At 52.7% G+C, this 22,066-nt stretch overlaps 1 protein-coding gene across 2 annotated transcripts in view; it reads right to left on the reverse strand.

Moving 5' to 3' along the window:
- The window catches only part of LOC139047606 (uncharacterized), a 61,630-nt gene that overhangs the window by 10,964 nt on the left and 28,600 nt on the right, over positions 1 to 22,066 (reverse strand). The window lies entirely within an intron of this gene.

A 22,066-nucleotide genomic window follows, 5' to 3' on the forward strand; every position in this document is an offset into this window, starting at 1 on the left:
TTGCTGCCTCTATTCCATATTGTAGGGGACGTACTAGTTAAAGTTATGTGCGCATGTCGTACTTGTGCTATGCAGCGATATATCTTGTTTATTTCCGCACAGTGTCGATAGAAGTCCGTTGTCGCCATCAGAGACAACACGGATTTGTAGCAAACATAATGTGAGAAACTGCAAAAATGACTTTAGCTCGTAGGTGCCGTATGTATGTGCCGCATCGTATGTGCTGACGATTTTTCCGGCGGCACATACGATGTCGTTTCCAATTACCTGCTCAGCGTCCCTTACATGGTTAAGCAGACGCTGCCCTTTCGCCGCATTGCAGCCATATAAAAATAATCGTCAAGCGTACCGATCTTCTTAAAGGCAAATATAGCGTGTGCAGTTTGTTTCACACTAAGGGGAAAACTCGGAATGTATTGCATCGCGATGCGGCAAGCAATGGAGTCGTGCGGCGGCAGCAGCTCGAGCAGGCGCACACGCTTGAGGGGCGGTGTCGTGATCTGCGTCGTCTGCTACGGCGGCGCGCGCTGGCCGCATTTTCGGGAAGCGTGGTACTGTCAGGGGCAGTGCACCGATTTCATCGGTACTGCGGGAACTGAGCTGATATTCTTTACTAAACGTTGTGCGTCGCCACACTCTGATCCTTCATTGGCGCTAATGGAGTTCCACAAACTTCTTTTGACAACATGGTTCATTTGTTCTTTCGAAGGGCCGGAGTACTGAGCGTGTGCACGTATATTTCTTCACTGTGTGTGCTACCGTAATGAGCAGCGACAAAACGCACCAAGATGTGCGCGCAACGTGCTCAGTCTTTGTTTGACTCGAAAGGAAACAAAGCACTCAACAATGGGAGTCGAACACGGTGAAACAAACGGACACGATTAAATGAACGTTTTAGGTTCAGACAATGAGCTGGAAGTGATTTTTCTCGATAATCATTCGCTACACCAGACAGACCCTGCCCGCCGTTGGGGAATTGGACACGTCACGCTCGGAACTTCAGTTAGTATCTCGTCATGTCCCCAGCGGCAGCGATGACAGCGCTCATCCTGGAAGGCAGTGAAGTGTAGAATGACTTGATCAGGGATGTGTTCATTCGCTGCACGTCTCAGTCACTGACGATGGTGGATCGAAGCCTATCCTCGGGCGACTGATAGAGGGGATGTTGCGCTAGCGATACTTTCAACGAGCCCCAGACATTTTAAATGATGTTGGCGCCCGGGGATTGAGGCGGCCGCTCCAAGAGAGTGACTGCGCGCTCTTCTAGCAGTTCTTGCACAGCACGAGCAGTGTGGATCGGCGTCCTATCGCGTTAGAATATATAGTCGCCTTCCAGAAACGGGCCGTCAAGAATGTATGGAATCAGTGCGTCGTCTATGACTGCCATGCAGCGATGAACTTACATTCGAGGCGTATCAGTGGGCGTCGCGCAACGCTTAGCAAAGAATACCGGCTCTTTTCACGCAGTAACGATGTGATCAGCGCCCTGCACCTGACAGTAGAACATTTCTTGACAATGCGGCCAGCGTGCGCCGCCGTAGCAGACGACGCCGTTCAAGATCCCGCCCCTCGAGCATCTGCGCGAGCTGCTGCGCTTCGAGTTTTCCCCTAAATGTGAGAGAGACTGTACACCGCCCTTCGAAGGAAATGTCCACGCGCACACACCGCGCGCGGCGCGAAACGTGCCCAAACACGCGCAGTGCAGGAGGCAATCAAGGCGGCGCGAACGAGAGATGGGAGAGGGGTACCACCGCTAATAGAATTTTGCTCCGCATGCGGCGCTCTCAAAGCCGGCGCAGCAGCGCCGCTCTCGGTGCCGTTCTTGTCCATAGACCGATCAGCTTACTGTCCGTTGCCTACAAAGTATTTACTAAGGTAATCGCAAATAGAATCAGCAACACCTTAGACTTCTGTCAACCAAAGGACCAGGCATGATTTCGTGAAGGCTACTCAACAATAGACCATATTCACACTATCAGTCAGGTGACAGAGAAATGTGCGGAATATAGGCAACTCTTATATATAGCTTTCATTGATTACGAGAAAGCGTTTTATTCAGTCGAAACCTCAGCGGTAATGCAGGCATTACGGAATCAGGGCATAGACGAGCGATATCTATAGCGGCTCCACAGCCGCCGTAGTCCTCCATAAAGTAAGCAACAAAATCCCAATAAATAAGGGTGTCAGGCAGGGAGATACGATCTCTCCATTGGCAAGGATTAGGGATAAGAGGTAATAAAGAATACCTTAGTAACTTGCGATTCGCTGACGATATTGCCTTGCTTAATGACTCAGGAGACCAATCGCAATCCATGCTCACTGACCTGGAGAGGCAATGCAGAAGAGTAGGTCTAAAAATTATTCTGCAGAAAACTAAAGTATTTATTAACAGTCTCGGAAGAAAACTGCAGTTTACAATAGGGAGCGAGGCACTGGGAGTGGTAAGGGAATACATCTACTTAGGGCAGGTAGTGACCGCGGATCCGGATCGTGAGAATGAAATAATCAGGAGAATAAGAATGGGCTGAGGTGCGTTTGGCAGGCATTCTCAGATCATGAACAGCAGGTTGCCATTATCCCTCAAGAGAAAAGTGTATAACCGCTGTCTCTTACCAGTACTCACGTACGGGGCAGAAACCTGGAGGCTTACGAAAAGGGTTCTACTTAAATTGACGGCGACGCGACAAGCTATCGAAAGAAGAATGCTGGGTGTAAGAGATAAGAAAAGAACACATTATGTGAGGGAACAAACGTAAGTTAATGACATCTTAGTTGAAATGAAGAAAAAGCAATGGGCATGGGCAGGACATGTAATGAGGAGGGAAGATAAACGATGGTCATTAAGGTTTACGGACTGGATTCCAAGGGAAGGGAAGTGTAGCAGGAGGCGCCAGAAAGTTAGGTGGGCGGATGAGATTAAGAAGTTTGCAGGGACAACGTGGCCGAAATTAGTACATGACCGAGGTAGTTGTAGAAGTATGGGAGAGGCCGTTGCTCTGCAGTGGGCGTAACCAGGCTGATGAAGAAGATGATGACGATGTTGACCATGCCCAACTGCAGCTTGCCCTTTTCTTCCCGTTATCGGAATCCATCTAAATGGTGCCCACCGGACAACAAGCCCAATTGTTTCTGCTGCGGCCGAATTGGTCACGTTTCCCGTCAGTGCTGCAGTCGTTAACGCCTCCATCCAGAAACACCTTTCGGTATCACTTCGCTTCGTCCCCAAGCGCTTCGCTCCGCCGCTTCCTCGGCGCTTCCGACTCCGCTGCTGCTGACCGCCGTTACAGTCGCTCGCCTCACGTTTCCTGTCACTGCTGCAATCGTTCGAAGCCTGCACCCCGAAACACATTTTGGTATCCCTCCGCTTTGCTCCGCTACCTCCTCGGCGCTTCCGACTCCGCTGCTGCTGACCGCCGTTACAGTCGCTCGCCTCACGTTTCCCGTCACTGCCGCGGTGGTTTAAGGCCTCCGTCCCAAACACATTTCGGTATCCCTCCGGTTTGCTCCGAAGAGCTTCGCTCCGCTGCCTCCTCGGCGCTTCCGAAGCCGCTGCTGATGACGGCCGTTACAGTAGCTCGCCTGATGTTTCCCGTCACTGCTCCAGTCGTTGAACGCCTCCGCACCGAAACGCCTTTTGGTATCCCTCCGCTTTGCCCCGAAGAGCTTCGCTCCGCTGCCTCCTCGGCGCTTCCGATGCCGCTGCTGCTGACGGCCGTTACAGTAGCTCGCCTGATGTTTCCCGTCACTGCTCCAGTCGTTGAACACCTCCGCACCGAAACGCCTTTTGGTATCCCTCCGCTTTGCCCCGAAGAGCTTCGCTCCGCTGCCTCCTCGGCGCTTCCGATGCCGCTGCTGCTGACGGCCGTTACAGTAGCTCGCCTGATGTTTCCCGTCACTGCCGCAGTCGTTGAACGCCTCCGCACCGAAGCGCCTTTTGGTATCCCTCCGCTTTGTCCCGAAGAGCTTCGCTCCGCTGCCTCCTCGGCGCTTCCGATGCCGCTGCTGATGACGGCCGTTACAGTAGCTCGCCTGATGTTTCCCGTCACTGCGGCAGTCGTTGAACGCCTCCGCACCGAAGCGCCTTTTGGTATCCCTCCGCTTTGCTCCGAAGAGCTTCGCTCCGCTGCCTCCTCGGCGCTTCCGATGCCGCTGCTGCTGACGGCCGTTACAGTAGCTCGCCTGATGTTTCCCGTCACTGCTCCAGTCGTTGAACGCCTCCGCACCGAAACGCCTTTTGGTATCCCTCCGCTTCGCCCCGAAGAGCTTCGCTCCGCTGCTTCCTCGGCGCTTCCGATGCCGCTGCTGATGACGGCCGTTACAGTAGCTCGCCTGATGTTTCCCGTCACTGCTCCAGTCGTTGAACGCCTCCGCACCGAAACGCCTTTTGGTATCCCTCCGCTTCGCCCCGAAGAGCTTCGCTCCGCTGCTTCCTCGGCGCTTCCGATGCCGCTGCTACTGACGGCCGTTACAGTAGCTCGCCTAATGTTTCCCGTCACTGCCGCAGTCGTTGAATGCCTCCGCACCGAAGCGCCTTTTGGTATCCCTCCGCTTTGCTCCGAAGAGCTTCGCTCCGCTGCCTCCTCGGCGCTTCCGATGCCGCTGCTGATGACGGCCGTTACAGTAGCTCGCCTGATGTTTCCCGTCACTGCTCCAGTCGTTGAACGCCTCCGCACCGAAACGCCTTTTGGTATCCCTCCGCTTTGTCCCGAAGAGCTTCGCTCCGCTGCTTCCTCGGCGCTTCCGATGCCGCTGCTACTGACGGCCGTTACAGTAGGTCGCCTAATGTTTCCCGTCACTGCCGCAGTCGTTGAATGCCTCCGCACCGAAACGCCTTTTGGTATCCCTCCGCTTTGCCCCGAAGAGCTTCGCTCCGCTGCCTCCTCGGCGCTTGCGATGCCGCTGCTACTGACGGCCGTTACAGTAGCTCGCCTGATGTTTCCCGTCACTGCCCCAGTCGTTGAACGCCTCCGCACCGAAACGCCTTTTGGTATCCCTCCGCTTTGCCCCGAAGAGCTTCGCTCCGCTGCCTCCTCGGCGCTTCCGATGCCGCTGCTACTGACGGCCGTTACAGTAGGTCGCCTAATGTTTCCCGTCACTGCCGCAGTCGTTGAATGCCTCCGCAGGAAGCGCCTTTTGGTATCCCTCCGCTTTGTCCCGAAGAGCTTCGCTCCGCTGCTTCCTCGGCGCTTCCGATGCCGCTGCTGCTGACGGCCGTTACAGTAGCTCGCCTGATGTTTCCCGTCACTGCCCCAGCCGTTGAACGCCTCCGCACCGAAACGCCTTTTGGTATCCCTCCACTTCGCCCTGAAGTGCTTTGCTCCGCTGCCTCCTCGGCGCGTCCGATGCCGCTGCTACTGAGGGCCGTTACAGCAGCTCGCCTAATGTTTCCCGTCACTGCCGCAGTCGTTGAATGCCTCCGCACCGAAGCGCCTTTTGGTATCCCTCCGCTTCGCCCCGAAGAGCTTCGCTCCGCTGCCTCCTCGGCGCTTCCGATGCCGCTGCTACTGACGGCCGTTACAGTAGCTCGCCTAATGTTTCCCGTCACTGCCCCAGTCGTTGAACGCCTCCGCACCGAAACGCCTTTTGGTATCCCTCCGCTTCGCCCCGAAGAGCTTCGCTCCGCTGCCTCCTCGGCGCTTCCGATGCCGCTGCTGCTGACGGCCGTTACAGTAGCTCGCCTAATGTTTCCCGTCACTGCCCCAGTCGTTGAACGCCTCCGCACCGAAATGCCTTTTGGTATCCCTCCGCTTTGCCCCGAAGAGCTTCGCTCCGCTGCCTCCTCGGCGCTTCCGATGCCGCTGCTGCTGACGGCCGTTACAGTAGCTCGCCTAATGTTTCCCGTCACTGCCCCAGTCGTTGAGCGCCTCCGCACCGAAACGCCTTTTGGTATCCCTCCACTTCGCCCCGAAGTGCTTTGCTCCGCTGCCTCCTCGGCGCGTCCGATGCCGCTGCTACAGTTGGCCGTTACAGTAGCTCGCCTAATGTTTCCCGTCACTGGCGCAGTCGTTGAACGCCTCCGCACCGAAGCGCCTTTTGGTATCCCTCCGCTTCGCCCCGAAGAGCTTCGCTCCGCTGCCTCCTCGGCGCTTCCGATGCCGCTGCTGCTGACGGCCGTTACAGTAGCTCGCCTAATGTTTCCCGTCACTGCCGCAGTCGTTGAATGCCTCCGCACCGAAGCGCCTTTTGGTATCCCTCCGCTTTGCTCCGAAGAGCTTCGCTCCGCTGCCTCCTCGGCGCTTCCGATGCCGCTGCTGATGACGGCCGTTACAGTAGCTCGCCTGATGTTTCCCGTCACTGCTCCAGTCGTTGAACGCCTCCGCACCGAAACGCCTTTTGGTATCCCTCCGCTTTGTCCCGAAGAGCTTCGCTCCGCTGCTTCCTCGGCGCTTCCGATGCCGCTGCTACTGACGGCCGTTACAGTAGGTCGCCTAATGTTTCCCGTCACTGCCGCAGTCGTTGAATGCCTCCGCACCGAAACGCCTTTTGGTATCCCTCCGCTTTGCCCCGAAGAGCTTCGCTCCGCTGCCTCCTCGGCGCTTGCGATGCCGCTGCTACTGACGGCCGTTACAGTAGCTCGCCTGATGTTTCCCGTCACTGCCCCAGTCGTTGAACGCCTCCGCACCGAAACGCCTTTTGGTATCCCTCCGCTTTGCCCCGAAGAGCTTCGCTCCGCTGCCTCCTCGGCGCTTCCGATGCCGCTGCTACTGACGGCCGTTACAGTAGGTCGCCTAATGTTTCCCGTCACTGCCGCAGTCGTTGAATGCCTCCGCAGGAAGCGCCTTTTGGTATCCCTCCGCTTTGTCCCGAAGAGCTTCGCTCCGCTGCTTCCTCGGCGCTTCCGATGCCGCTGCTGCTGACGGCCGTTACAGTAGCTCGCCTGATGTTTCCCGTCACTGCCCCAGCCGTTGAACGCCTCCGCACCGAAACGCCTTTTGGTATCCCTCCACTTCGCCCTGAAGTGCTTTGCTCCGCTGCCTCCTCGGCGCGTCCGATGCCGCTGCTACTGAGGGCCGTTACAGCAGCTCGCCTAATGTTTCCCGTCACTGCCGCAGTCGTTGAATGCCTCCGCACCGAAGCGCCTTTTGGTATCCCTCCGCTTCGCCCCGAAGAGCTTCGCTCCGCTGCCTCCTCGGCGCTTCCGATGCCGCTGCTACTGACGGCCGTTACAGTAGCTCGCCTAATGTTTCCCGTCACTGCCCCAGTCGTTGAACGCCTCCGCACCGAAACGCCTTTTGGTATCCCTCCGCTTCGCCCCGAAGAGCTTCGCTCCGCTGCCTCCTCGGCGCTTCCGATGCCGCTGCTGCTGACGGCCGTTACAGTAGCTCGCCTAATGTTTCCCGTCACTGCCCCAGTCGTTGAACGCCTCCGCACCGAAATGCCTTTTGGTATCCCTCCGCTTTGCCCCGAAGAGCTTCGCTCCGCTGCCTCCTCGGCGCTTCCGATGCCGCTGCTGCTGACGGCCGTTACAGTAGCTCGCCTAATGTTTCCCGTCACTGCCCCAGTCGTTGAGCGCCTCCGCACCGAAACGCCTTTTGGTATCCCTCCACTTCGCCCTGAAGTGCTTTGCTCCGCTGCCTCCTCGGCGCGTCCGATGCCGCTGCTACAGTTGGCCGTTACAGTAGCTCGCCTAATGTTTCCCGTCACTGGCGCAGTCGTTGAATGCCTCCGCACCGAAGCGCCTTTTGGTATCCCTCCGCTTCGCCCCGAAGAGCTTCGCTCCGCTGCCTCCTCGGCGCTTCCGATGCCGCTGCTGCTGACGGCCGTTACAGTAGCTCGCCTAATGTTTCCCGTCACTGCCCCAGTCGTTGAACGCCTCCGCACCGAAACGCCTTTTGGTATCCCTCCACTTCGCCCTGAAGTGCTTTGCTCCGCTGCCTCCTCGGCGCGTCCGATGCCGCTGCTACTGAGGGCCGTTACAGTAGCTCGCCTAATGTTTCCCGTCACTGCCGCAGTCGTTGAATGCCTCCGCACCGAAGCGCCTTTTGGTATCCCTCCGCTTCGCCCCGAAGAGCTTCGCTCCGCTGCCTCCTCGGCGCTTCCGATGCCGCTGCTGCTGACGGCCGTTACAGTAGCTCGCCTGATGTTTCCCGTCACTTCCCCAGTCGTTGAACGCCTCCGCACCGAAACGCCTTTTGGTATCCCTCCACTTCGCCCCGAAGAGCTTCGCTCCGCTACGTCCTCGGCGCTTCCGATGCCGCTGCTGCTGACGGCCGTTACAGTAGCTCGCCTGATGTTTCCCGTCACTGCCCCAGTCGTTGAACGCCTCCGCACCGGAACGCCTTTTGGTATCCCTCCGCTTCGCCCCGAAGAGCTTCGCTCCGCTGCCTCCTCGGCGCTTCCGATGCCGCTGCTGCTGACGGCCGTTACAGTAGCTCGCCTGATGTTTCCCGTCACTGCCCCAGTCGTTGAACGCCTCCGCACCGAAACGCCTTTTGGTATCCCTCCACTTCGCCCCGAAGAGCTTCGCTCCGCTGCCTCCTCGGCGCTTCCGATGCCGCTGCTGCTGACGGCCGTTACAGTAGCTCGCCTGATGTTTCCCGTCACTGCCCCAGTCGTTGAATGCCTCCGCACCGAAACGCCTTTTGGTATCCCTCCGCTTCGCCCCGAAGAGCTTCGCTCCGTTTCCTCCTCGGCGCTTCCGATGCCGCTGCTGATGACGGCCGTTACAGTAGCTCGCCTGATGTTTCCCGTCACTGCCGCAGTCGTTGAATGCCTCCGCACCGAAACGCCTTTTGGTATCCCTCCGCTTCGCCCCGAAGAGCTTCGCTCCGCTGCCTCCGGCGCGTCCGATGCCGCTGCTGCTGACCGCCGTTACGGTCGCTCGCCTCACGTTTCCCGTCACTGCCGCAGTTGTTGAACGCCTCCGCACCGAAACGCCTTTTGGTATCCCGCCGCTTCGCTCCGCTGCTTCCTCGGCGCTGCTGGTGCCGACCACCACTCGCTCGCCCTCACCACAACGTCTTCAGCCACATCCGCCTCAACTTCGCCGCTCCACTTCCCCGCCGTAATCAGGAGCCACCCTGCCGAAAAACTTCACGATGCAGCACCTCATGGTGGTGCTGCACCGTCTGATTTGCCGCAATATCCACTATTGATGCTATTATCAAGACACAACCTCCTAGATGTTCAAGTACATGGCACGCCTGTCCCAGTACTGATAAATACCTGCGAACACATCTCCATTATGTGCGCTCACCTTTGGCGTAATCTAAAGAAAGTTCTCACACCTGCTATCACTCTTGTCGTACGCAGCGCTGACGGCAGAATGGTTGGCGTATTGGGTACTGCCCGCGTAAGCATTGCTGATTTCCATATTGTCGTCCTTTGCACTGTGCTTGCTCACGACCCGCCTGACCTGATACTTGGCCTAGACTTTCTCTCTGATAATTCTGTGCTCATTCATTGTTGCTCAAGTACTGTCCACCTTGACATACCTCTGCTCTCCAATCCTCCAGCTCAACCCCAGATTCGTCTAAGTCCGACTGATTTTGTTCATGTGCTACCGCAGTTCCTGACGTATATCGAACCGTTACCTTCGCCGCCAGTTCCAGATGGTGACTGTATCGCTGCACCAGGTGCTGCCGTTGTTCTCAGGCACAACGGCACCGTCCCTCATACCTTACTAACTGTCACTAGCAACCGCACTTGCCCTCCCGTGGTGAATTTCGGCCTCATAAAGCAAGTGCTACCAACAGGAATATCCCTGGTCACGATCAGTGCTTACCAGACTGCTACGTTGAGTATTTTGCCGTCCACGACTCCTGTGAGCCTTGCAAGTCTGCCAGTTGTTCTAACGAAGACACTGCAAAAATGATTGTTCCGCACCTCTTGCCTGGCGAAGCTAAAGCTCTCCCTAACTTACTGTATTTTTATAGAGACATTTTTGCCCTAAATGAACGTCGCTTGGGCCGGACATCCGTTGTCAAATATTGTACCCTCACTGCAGATGCTCAGCCAATGCATCGACGACCCTAGCGAGTTTCAGCGCTGGAGCGCCAAGTTAACAAGACAGAAGTGGACAAGATGCTAGCAAAAGATATCGTTGAGTCATCGTCAGTCTCTGTGCGTCATCTGTCGTTTTCGTGAATAAGAAAGACGGCTCGTGGTGGTTCTGCGTTGACTATCGACACTTCAGTCGCATCTAAATGAAGGTTGTCTATCCACTACCCCATATACATGACGCCCTTGATTGTCTCTATGGTGCCCAGTACTTTTCATCCATCAATCTTCGGTCCGGGTATTGGCAGATTGCTATGGATGATGTCGATCATAAAAAGAGAGCCTTTATAACACCGGACGGACTTTATCAATTTAAGGTTATGCACTGTGGCTTATGTAAAGCTCCATCCACCTTTGAGCGCATGATGAACTGTTTACTTTAAGGGTTTGACTGGGCGACTTCTCGTTGCTACCTGGGTCATGCCGTAGTCTTCTCATCCATGTTCGGCACACACCTTGACTGACTCTCGGCCATTCGTGGTATTTCTCGAATGGCTGCCCTACAGCTCACCTCGACAAAATACCATTTTGGCCATCGTCAGGTAACTGTACTTGCACATCGGTTTGATACTTCTGGAATCCGGCCTGACCCAGGAAAAATTCGTGCCATCAAACACTTTCCTGTGCCACACTCAGGAAAAGATGCCCGCAGATTCGTCGGGTTTTTCACTTACTTCCGTCGTTTTGTTAGATTTTGACACCATAGCACGGCCTCTCACAGACCTCCTCAAAAAGGTGTGCCTTGTTCATGGGGCTTCTCCCAAGCTGCCGCTCTCTCTCGTATCACGGCCTTACTCACCACCCCACCTGTTCTCGACCACTTCAACGTTTTATGCCCCGCTCAGCAGGGTCGTAACCAGGGGGGGGGCTTATGGGGCTTCAGCCCCCCCCCCCCAAATTTTTTCGTGGTGTTATGCGCCGCCGACCAAAAGAAATCCCGGCGCAGGAAATCATGCTAGATTTTGTCTAGAAGGTCCTCTTCACGCTCGAAAAGACATTTTAGCGCGAACATTGCGAAAGCGGGATGGATTTCGCGCCATCGCCCATGCATCGGGACTCGCATACCGTAACGCAAGGAGCCCCACCGAACACATAGTTTCAAGGGCGTGTTTGATGGCGAGCATGCTCGTTACAGCATCTCGCGGAGGCTGCGAAATCTACGGAACACTTTGGATTTCAATTCTGAAACTTTATGGGTATAAAGTTCTCATAATCGTTTGATGCAAAAGGTGCACTGACATTTCCAAAGTCGTGCTTTAGATTTTCAATTCCGGAACTTTGTGGGTTTATTGCTGTTGTAAACATTTTACGCCAAAGCTGCGTTGACTTTTCTAAAGTCGTACATCGGACCATACAAACAGACCCGCCAAATAAACACGCTGTCACAAAAGTTCACAAAGCATGCAGCAAGGTCCGATGAGACGACATTTGTGCCGTCATGTCACCGAAAAGAATATCAACATCTTTTTCCCCTGCGTCAAATCATCCATGTTAAGACACTAAAGCCAGCAAAGGTAACTAAGTTCTGATTCATTTTTCTATTTGGACCTTTAATCGCGAGGACACATTGAGCCTCTTTTTCTCCTCCTTTTTTTTGTTTGCTCTCGCTACCCGCGGGCTGCCGATCTAGCTGGAGCGCATGCGTTTTTCTCGTGCTGCATGGAGCACCGCGAGGCGCACTTCGACGGAGCGTTCGTTTTTCTCTGGCCGACTGGATTTTCGGCTGGCAGAGTTTTGGACGCTTTCTGGCTAGCAGACGAGAAAAAGAAACAATGCATTGTCGCTCGTCGCCAGCACTGCGGGGACTTGACGGATTGCAACGCGTTCGCTTGAGCGCAACCTCTCCGTAAAATTTTGTCTCACCGGTGTAGGATACCGAGCAGTATGCGTGTGGTTCTCTTTGGACCAAGCGTCTCACGTTTTCTTCGATATTCCTTCGGTAGCCACACTAGGTGCCCAAAGTAGGCATTCCATTATAGCCAAGATGCTTTCCTTCGCGTTATTTTATTTCAGCGCCCCCGCCCCACAAAACAAAAAAAAAGACATTGTTGCAGCGCAGCGAATGGTTGCATGGTGAAAGTTGGATTTTGTTGCTTCTTTTGCAGAAAGTAATGAGCCAGTGGACGCTCCAGTTGCCGGAAACTCTTATTATAATATTGCGGTAGCAGCTATATGGAGACTCCAGGCGCATTCCTGCCGTCGCCATCACCCTCTTTTTCCGTATAAAGTCCAAGGGCGATAACATCGTGACCGCGCGCCGCATGCTGTGTGTGCGAGTGAAAGCGTAGGGGGGTGGGGGGCTGCATGGGTGAGCCGATGATGGTGACTCAGTTATGGTGGCTAGAAGGGAGAGGTGACGCCAACGGCGGATGCAAGCCGCTCCTCCATTTCAAGCCGGGCGTAGGTGGCGCTGTTTGGCCGTAATGCGATGCATAGTACGCGCCGCTGGCTTTGAGCATACGCAAGGACGCAGGACTGCCGTGCACGCAACGCGTCGGCCTTTCAGTAATGTTGTTGCAAGCAATGGTTTCGCTCATTAAACGCTAGTCGAACGTGACTACGGCTGACAGAATGCAATTTTAAGCCGTAGTGGTGCAGTGGTTAGGGCGCCCGATTGTTGTGCCCAAGGATGAGGGATGGCATCCCGGCCGCGGCGGCCGCTTTGCAATGGAGGAGAAAAACAAGGCGCCCTTTTGCTGTGCGATGTTAGTACACGTCAAAGAACCCCAGGTGGTCGAAATTTACAGAGTCCTTCATGCCTCAAAGCGGCATCTCTCATAGCCTGAGTCACTTTGGCACGTGAAACTCCACAAACAAAACCATTAAAATCGAATACATCTGCTGCGTAACACATCGGCGTATCTAAAGCGTTATTCGCGAATGCTTTCAGTTTCAGGAATTGAAGGGTCCGAATGAGTCCCATGTGGTCAAGATAGTGCATGATGACAGTAGGGGAGACAGACCAAAAGAAGGAAATATGTTTCGGGCGCGTGCGATTGCATTTTTTTAATAACGTTGTTTATTGCCTATCAGGGCATAATGGAATATGTAAAAAGGAAATTAAAAGGTGTATTAAATGAGAGAAAAAAAGGTTGGCTATTCTTTGGCTGGTGTCTTCCACTCCTTAATAAAGTTTCAGTAATATGAAGCGTCAGCTTTCTCCTAAAATATGTGAATGGGGTTCAGAACAGGTAATACAAAGCATAGCAAAAATTTATTGCACATCGTAGTAATAGCAAAGCACTGCACATCATACATTCAGGGTAATTCAAAATACAAGATATCACATTTACACATGCTTCTGTGTATATTTGAAAGAAAAACATTAAACATTGAACACCCACTAAGAAATGGGGAGGCAGGTATACCTTTTTCCACTAAATAAAAAAATTAAGACGTTCGACCTTGAAGCAATATGCAACTTAGCGCACCCTCCTAAGTTTAGAGCACCCTCCCTGCTGCCTCGACGACAGATAGCCGGACGTGCAGCCAGGGGCGACGCAGTGACGCTGCCTCGCATTTTTTGCGCTGGAATTCATCTGTTCGGCGAAGTCCGGCACTCACATTAACATGTCAGCAGCGAAACACATATTGCCATAAACGAGAGAACACTTTGGCAGCCGCGAAGAAACAGGAATGCTGTCGCGCCGGCCAGACACTGTGGGAAGCTGCACACGCGCGCAACCGCGTGACTGCATCGCCAAGCTGACCGCAGCGCCACCGCGGCCTTTGCGGCAGCGCATGAACGAGAGGATCGCGCTTTCTCGGCGGATATGCCGGCGCTGGCGTCACCTCCCCCTTCTAGCCACCATAACTCAGTCTTGTGTGCGCAAGGGAGAAAAGCGGGGAGGAAGCGCGCCGCCTTCCGTCGCGCGCGATACATCGGGGGAGTGGAGAGAGGGGAGGGGGGCCGTGATCTGTGAATCTGTGGCTGCCCAACATATATTTTTTTTTGCCGTGTTGGACGCACCATATATCGTGACTTTTTCTTAGATACGTAGATTTATTGGAGACTTGTACATATATTTAAATACCTTGTTACGAGGTTTTGTGTATATGCGCAGTGAACTTTGTTTCCAGTGACACTTTTTTGCCCTTTATTAAACTGCATCTTCACTTTTGTATATTCCATTGTATCTTCGCATTTCTAATATACGAGAGCGAGTTAACTGGAAGTAAGCCAACCCGCCCCCCGCAATAATGGTTCGGTTCATTATTTGCGCGGCATGCGGATAGCACATAGGCATCTCATTTACAAAAGTGACATACAGGGGTGAGGATAAATGTCATTTAAGGCTCCCATACACTGGGTTGAACATGCTTGCGTGACATAATGGACACTCCTAAAGCTGAACAGCGTGGTGTGGTGGAGTTTTTGACAGATGACGATGTTTCCCAAAAAGAAATTAGTCGCTGTATGGCTGGCGTGTGCGTTGTACATTGCACTTCAACGGCCACTGTGAAGCGTTGGGGCAAACCGTTCAAAGAAGGACGTGAAAGCTGCAAAGACGATCCATGGCCGGGCCAAAGCAACCGTGCAATCACCCGCAATCACCCCCAGCAAAGGTTGATTAGACAAGAACGGAGGGCAAGCATCGATAAATCGGCAGGGCGTGTGAACATCAGTCACGGTTCGAGTCGCACCATAATTCATGAACATCTCCGTTATTGGCTCTTGTGTACGCAATGGATGGCCAAGATTTTGAACCATCGCCAGGAGACGGAAAAGTTCAGCGCTGCACTGACTCATCTAATCTGGTATCACGATGAGGGTGACGACTTTTTGTCTGCAAATGTGACCGGAGACGAATCATGGTGCCGCTACTACTAGCCTAATATACTACGGCATAGCTCACACTGTAAACATGTCAATTCACCCCTCCTAAGGAAAGCAAAGGCCTTCATTTCTGCCGGAAAGTTGTTGACTTCATTTTCGATCGTCAGGGACCATTATTGATCGAATTTGCTAAACCTGGAGAGACTATCAATTGTTTCCGATATTCTGAAACGTCTTATCGGCTGCGTGTCGAGATCAAGAATAAACGACGTGGAAAATTGAGCAATGGGATCATCTTGCTCCCAGACATTGCCCGACCTCCCGTCGTGGATGTGGTTAATACAAAACTGGCAAAATTCAAGTGGGAAACGCTGCAACATCCGCCATACAGCCCAGACCTGTCGCCTTGCGACTTCCACATTTGGGAGCATTTGAAAAAACTGCTCAAGGGAACGAGATTCGCGTGGGATGATGACGTAGAGCCAGTTACAGATTTTTGAAGCAGCAACCCAAGGAGTTTTATCAGACGGGAATTACGCGACTGGTTAGTCAGTGGGACAAATGTCTAAATGCTCATGGAGGCTATTTTAAATGATGTACCCCGTTGGTAATGTGTTTGCATTGGTTCACTGTGATTTGACTCGCCCTCGTATATCTTACAGAACTCCTGCTTTTTATATGTGCGCTCTGTTTCGACTATAATTTCGGAGCAATTACTCGCAATCCACGACCGGTGACAGCTGCTCCTGCGCAATACATTCTAATAAAGGACAGCCTCATTCAGATTTTTCCCTGGTCGTTGCATATGTACAAAAATGTAAACAAGGTTATTGAAGGGCACAGAGAGTGAGAGAGAGAGAGATGCAAATGAGAGAAAGGCCAGGAGGCAAACGAATTTTCATTAAGTAATTTTTTATCAACTTGTACATGTCATAACCTTTACATTTTTCATCTCAGAGGCATGCACTGCTTTGCTTGTTTCAAACTTATATAGTTGTAAAGATCGTGTGACACTTACTTTACTTATTAATTATACAGAAAACATGGAAGCATTGGTATCAATTATTTCGGGCACAATTTTGAGAATTAGGAGCATATTATTTTATGAAAAAGTACATATTTTATTGTCTTGACAGTGCGTAGTGTTCAAGAATTCGTTTACAGCATCTTCGGCAATGGTAACGCAGCTATTATTAAAGTTTATTGTATTTCAACCCTCGACTATTTCTATAAGGAGCAGGCCGAGTTACAAAGTGAGCCCCCCCGTCGCCACTGCTGCTCAGGTGCTCACCGATGCAAGTCACGGAATCATGAGTCACGAGGCCACGGAATCGGTACTGTCTTGGCGCAAGTTCAGCGTGGTCATGACCGGGTTATTGGGTACGCCAGTCGCCTTTTGCCTCCTTAGGAGCGAAAATACTCCATTACCGAGAGAGAGTGTCTGGCTCTCTCTCCCTGATGTGACGCTGCTGTTGCGTCACATCAGGGAGGAGGTTTGCGTCGATCCTAACTTTCTTGCATGTGTAATCACGCGATCTACAATTATTATATGGAGTCGGATATCGCAGAGCACAGACAGGCTACAAGAAGTCTTCCAACTCATACTGTGTAGAAACACGACTGCCTATAACTTTTCAGTACAAATATACCCACGTACGGCAGTAAAAAAAAAGTTTATTTATTCAATTTTAGTTTATTGGGATGCTGACAGCGATAATTATCATCTACCCTTTTGTCACTCTGGCCACATAGCTTACTTGAACAGGCGGTCTTCGCGTGCCTCCCAGTGCATAATTTTAAGAAAACCATAAGGCTTAATTTTGAACACCCTGTGAATTCTGTGTTGTGTGTGCAGTCGGGTGTCGATTGCGTTCCTTGGTGAGTGGTCCTGGGCCCAAACCTCTCTTATTCCTTCACACCTATATTGTCATACTAGTAAAGTATGGCGAAGGCGCGATCGACGAGAGAGAGTCGTCGCAGTGTGACAAGCTTTCCTGCTGGCGATGCCGACAATAACAGTGTGCTTATCGCTGCTTGATCGGCCGCCGCGTGAGAACATCGCACAGACAACGCAAATGTCGCAGCATCTGTGCTTGTGTTTAAATTCTCATTGGTATAAAACTATTTACTCGATGTATTTACGAGAGATACATAAGCAGCAGCTGATAATCCCGAGAGGCTGTTCGCACTTCGTCGTCTTTACCGCCGTCGTCATTGTCCTCTTTGTCCACTGTAACACGACCCTCGGCGGAAAAAGCACCGTCCCGGTGCTTCAGACAGGGCTATTCGTAAGGGCATAGTAAGGCTTGGGCCGAAAGACGTGTTCGACATCAGATGATGTAGAACCGGGTGGCATGACGGAGGTCACAGGGGTTATCTCGTAAGTGACATTGGTCACTTGACGTAGAATGCTGTAAAGGCCTTTGTAGCACGGAAGGAGTTTCTCAGAGGGCCCCACTCGGCGGCCAGGGGACCAAAGTTGTAAAAGAGAGCCTTGTGAAAAGTGTGTGTTACGATGGCGGCGATTGGTAACCGTGGTTGACTTTCCTGCGATGCCAACAAACGAGTACGGGCAAGCGGGCGCGCGTGCTCTGCGTGGGCGATGGCGTCATGGGCATATTCGGTCCTCTAATCCCGTACCAAGGAGAGTGAAGCGTCCAATTCTTCGGGCATCTTTTGCGGACTGTGGAAGAGGAAACTCTTTCACAGCGATAATTTTTTTCCGCATCCGGTCGGATGCCAGTCGCATTGACGAAATGTCCAAGGACAGTAATCTCGCGGTGGCCGAAGTTACATTTCTTGGAGTTGAACTGTAGACCGGCCTTGCGAAAAACAGCAAGTACAGCTGAAAGGCGCTCTATGTGTGTTGGATGTGCGTGAAAACACAATAACATCATCTAGGTAGCAGAGAAAAATTGACCACTTGAATCCTTGGAGTAATAAGTCCAACGCTCAAAGGTAGCCGGAACGTTGCATAAACCCAAACGCATAACTTTGGAGTGGTAAAGACCATCACGCGTTATAAAGGCGGTCTTTTCACGATCGAGATCATCCACAGCCATCTGCCAATATCCGGCCCGTAGGTCGATGGATGGAAAATGATGTGCCCCGTATAGGCAATCGAGCGCGTCATCGGTACGAGGTAGTGGGTAGACGTTCTTCGTGATGCGATTGAGGTGGCGGTAATCGACGCAGAATCTCTATGCGCCGTCCTTCTTTTTGACCAGCACGACAGATGACGCCCAGGGACTTGACGATGGCTCAATGATGTCTTTCGCTAGTGTCTTGTCTACTTCCGTTTTGATTACGTGGCGCTCCATAGCTGAAACTCCGTATGGTCGCTGATGGATTGGTGTATTATAGCCTGTATGTGCATGATGCATGACAAGGAAAGTCTTACTTAAAGGTCGGTTGTTCTGGTAGAATATTTCCTTGTACGAAAGCAATAGACTGCAGAGCTGTTCAGCCTCCGCAGGTGAGAGATTCGGGGCGATAATTTTCCGAATGTCGTTATCAGTACAAGTGGCAGACCGCAAAGGCTCACAGGGAGCGTCGAAGGCAAAAGTCTCAACGGAGCTAACTTCTAAAGGAGTGATCATAGCCAGGGTGATATCTTCAGGCAGAATTCGCTTAGTGAGCCCGAAATTCACCACAGGGAGATACGTGCGATTGTCTGTGACCCCCAGTATTGTATGCGAGACAGTAACGTTGTGGTCGAGAACGATGACCACAAGAGCCACCATCAAGAACTGGAGTAGAAGGCGACATTTCGATGTATGTTAAGACCTGTGGTGGAACATGAACAAAATCGGTCGGTCTGAGGTGAATGTTGTGTGGTGTCGGAGGAACGTGTCGGAGGCAGGCCAGGACGCACAGTACTTGACCAACAATCGATGAGCGCTGAATGGGCATAGAGAGGCCTAGGCCTAGGATGAGGTGATGGGAGCATTGTTCCAGCACAATGAACAGGACGACAGTATGGCGACAGGAAATGCTCACACGCGTAGTACACATTCCAACCACGGGAACCGTGCTGCCATCGGCGATTCGTACGAAGAGAGTAAAGGCAAGTGTAACAGTTTTTCCTAAATGGCGGCGGCGAAGGCGGCTGGTCATGAACGATATGTGTGCTCCGGTATCTATGAGCGCTGTGGCGGGTGTGCCAGCAACTTGGACGTCAGTAAGCTTATGTCTCGCAAACAGCATCAAAGGGGGATGTTGCAGCGAGTCCGACATTGCAACACCACCTCGAGGTGCCGCATTGCCTAGTTTTCTTGCTGGGACGGGCCTAGATAAGTCGGGCAGGCGAGCGGTGAAGCAGGGGCGGACGTGACTGGCGACGTTGAAGCGAGGGCGAGTGAGCGTAGCGGCGAGTCGAGGTAGTGGCGTCGGAAGCGTTGTAGAAGCGACGGGGTGAAGAACTTCGGTGCGCACTTGAATTCCAGGTGTTTCAAAACGGGGACGGCCAACGGCTCCGGCAGTGACGGGAAACGTGACCGATTCGGCCGCAGCAGGAACAGAACGGCCGGTCGTCAGATGTACGCCGGTGTGACGGAATGCGGGCAGTGTAGGGATAACGGTCACTGTAAGGTGGACTGATAGGGCCGAGGCATAGGAGCATGACCGCTGTCAGGACGACTCAAGGAGCATTTTCTGGGAAGGCCCGTATTAGGGATTTCTGGGCGAACCACGGACTGAATCTGCGATATCGTCTCAGCAGTGTTGTTCCAAGACGCCTTTTGAGGCGAGGGAGGAAATGCTGCTTCGAGTTCGCGGCGTACAATGTTACGTTTTCGCTTGGTGGTGGCAAGCTAGGTTGGTTGGTGGGGCGGGCACAAAAAGAGGTCGCTGCAGTATTTGGAAGCCGTGTAAACTGATCGTGTAACGGCGACTATTCGCCTGCTCGAACCGGCGGCATTCCTTTATGATGGCGTCGACATTGGTAGGTTTCTAAAACCAGAAGGTTGAATGCGTCGTCCGCGATGCCTTTGTTAATGTGTCCAGCCTTGTCCGCCTCCGGCATGGACGTGTCGATTTTAGGACAGGGGGTGAGGACGTCCTGAATATAGGAGACATACGACTCGGTAGCAGTTTGGGCATGCGTGGCGAGTTGTTGCTTGGCGGTTAGTTGTCGACCGGTCGTATTGCCAAAAACGTTGGACAGCTTCTCTTTAAACAACTCCCAGCTGGTTAGCTCTTCCTCGTGTGTGTAAAACAACGTTCGTTGTGTTCCGTTCAGATAGACCACGACATTGGCTAGCAATATAGTCGGATTCCACCTGCTCACCATGCTGACGCGCTCATAAATCTTCAACCATTCTTCTACGTCAACACCGTCAAGGCCGGTGAACTTATCGGGGTCTTGCGGCTCAGGTAGAGCAACGTACTGGGCATGCGTAGTCGGCATTGAAGCTGCCGACGTGGTTCCTTCCACTGGAAGCACGTTCCCAGGCTGGGTGAAATGTCCGCTGCGAAGCTCCGTAGCGAAGACGCTTACCCCGCATGTCCACCAAAATGTCGCGGGCATGAAACTATTCACATGTTGTATTTACGAGAGGTACATAAACAGCAGCTGAGAATCCCGAGAGGCTGTTGTCACTTCGTCGTCCATACCGTCATCGTCACTGTCCTCTTTTGCCACCATAACAATATTCATTGACGCTCTAATTTAGTCGAAACGTGCTTCCTAAGTTTAAATGCACAATTTCCAGCCCTTGCCAGCCGTCCACATTGAGTTTGAGGCAGCGTCGATCTCGTGCAGCGCAGCTTCATCAGGCCTAACATGGTCTATGAGTTCGTCCACTATACGGCGGACCTGAAGCAAGTACAACGAAGCAAACTGCTTCTATAGTTCAGTACTCGCCATACCGACTTGAAGTGAACCCCTCTTAACATTGTAGGATGCGCACACAAGTGGCAAGTGGCGACACGGTGTAGTGCCAACACCGCGGTACATCGCCATTCTTAATCGAAGGTCAAAGATGTACTACCGAGAGGGGGGGGGGGGGGGTCACGTGCCCACAGTCTCAGGACTGGGGAGGGGCAAAGTACGTCATTCGCCTCCTCCCCCCACTTTTGAAACTTGGAAATATACGCGCCTAGAGTCCCAACCAAGATCACTCGGGTCTACAGAAAACGGCCGGAAGCCCTGGAAATGGGGGTCGGGCCTGTCCACCAGCTGCACGTGGCGTCTCAGCCGCATTCGTTCTTCAGTGCACTCATCGCTGGTATCTATATACACACAGAGTCTACTCGGTAACGGCTGGTAAATTTCCCCACGTCTGGAAGTCTGTAGTATTCTTTCAATTCTTGATCTAGGCATTGATTCGGGCTACTTGATCTGTCAATAGTGCAATTGAACCTCAATAGCGCAATTGAGGTTCCAAGAACTTTGAAAATTGCTTTCACTTATTTGGTCGCGGTGAAAGTGAGGCAGCACGAAGCATTTGCTTCTCGCTGCCAGCGCTCTTCATCACGTCAGCTTTGTGACGACCAGTGCTCGTTGACATTAGGAGAAAAAAATGGAGCTGGGCAGCTCATGTAATGCGCAGGTTAGAAAACCGTTGGGCCATTAGGGCTACAGAATGGATACCAAGAGAAGGGAAACGCAGTCGAGGATGGCAGAAGACTAGGTGGAGTGATGAAATTAGGAAATTCGCGGGCGCTTGTTGGAATCCGTTGGCACAAGACAGGGATAATTGGAGATCGCAAGGAGAGGTCTTCGTCCTGCAGTGGACATGAAAAATGGTGATGATGATGATGATGAGTGCTCGTGGTCATCGAGTGAGATGTGTTTATATTTGCCTGTGCATGCGTGACTCTATGCTTGTCATAGGTGTATCTACCGTTTCGGGGGAACGTATGCCCCTCCCCCCAGAGTCAGAATTGAAAACGAAAAGTAGACAATTTATCCCCTCCCCCTTTCGCACACACTTGTGAAAGCGGGCACTGTCGGTTGCGCCCTGCACAAATACAACAAACAACAGCTGATGCCAAGTTTTCTCGCAGAATTGGGCTCACATAGTTACGATTTATTTATTACGTGCTTTCGGGCCTCGGCCCCCACGTGCTCTAGCAGATGACGCTCGGCGGGCCGCACTAAGCAGCCAAGGGTTGCCCCATGATTCGCGGTGCGAGACGCCTCCGGGACGTGCCTTGCAAGCCTGCATTGCTCAGAAAGCTATCGCTAGGCTTCCCAAAACGAGTTTAATCTACCATCACTTGCATCATGCCGTGTTTGTTGGGGCCGTCTACACTAAACATCTTTCAAAACACAAAATCAAATTTCTT

The sequence above is a fragment of the Dermacentor albipictus genome, chromosome 7, assembly GCF_038994185.2.
Source record: "Dermacentor albipictus isolate Rhodes 1998 colony chromosome 7, USDA_Dalb.pri_finalv2, whole genome shotgun sequence".
NCBI classification, from domain to species: Eukaryota; Metazoa; Arthropoda; class Arachnida; order Ixodida; family Ixodidae; genus Dermacentor; species Dermacentor albipictus.